We start from the raw sequence: 937 nt of genomic DNA, 5'->3' as shown, positions 1-937 counted from the left end.
AGGAATAAAACCACATGATAATATCAATACACACAGAAAAAACATTCAATATCATCCAGCACCCGTTCCTGTTTAACACATTACAAAGATCGGAATGGAAGGGAAATTCTTCAAGATAATATAAAAATTCTTCTAATTTGCCCTCTACAACAAGCTATATATGAAGCTACAAATGAAAAGTTAACACCAAAATTTGTATTCAGTGGAAAAAAGACAAAGGAATCGCGCTGAAAATGTCAACCAGACTGGATGCCCCTTGCACCCTCTTCTATTTAACAACGTTCTGGGGTTCCTAGTTAACAACATAAGGGAAAGGAAAGAGATCAGTGGTATACATCTGAGGAAAAAGAGGTGAAATTATCTTTATTCTCAGGTGATATAATTTTTTTTGTGATATAATTTTATAAACAGAAAACCCAAAAGCTCCACAAGGGGAGTGCAGGAAGTGAGAGAGGAATATGGCAGAGTGGAAGCATACAAGATCAACAAACAGCAGGCTATGGAACTACTATATCCATCAGCATAGTCCATGGAAGAGAAGATAAACAATTTAGTACCCTTCACAATAATACAGCACAAATTGAAGTTGGAAACAGAAAGACTTCTCCCAAGTTGTTTCGCCTAAATATATGGCAAACTAAGCTGCCTCCTACACGTGGTAAGTGACTATCCACTTGGAGGTGAACAGAAGTAGGTCAGAGGTTATACTCCCTAAGGGTTATCAGCTATCTAGAGGAATCAGACTGTGCAGTCTGTCACACCCTAAGTAGGGCCCACCTCCTTCTGATAAGGGCAGTAGTAAATTGTTTTCTTGTAGGAAAGCCCAGGGAGGTCAAGGCCACTCAAGAGTGACCAAGGTAGGCCGCCATCATGAATGAATGGTTCACCCTTCTTGTCACACGTATATCTCTAATTCCACCCTTTCCTGTCATGCCGT

Source organism: Tenrec ecaudatus, chromosome 12, assembly GCF_050624435.1.
Source record: "Tenrec ecaudatus isolate mTenEca1 chromosome 12, mTenEca1.hap1, whole genome shotgun sequence".
NCBI lineage: Eukaryota > Metazoa > Chordata > Mammalia > Afrosoricida > Tenrecidae > Tenrec > Tenrec ecaudatus.
Note: the sequence above shows the minus strand (reverse complement) of the source record.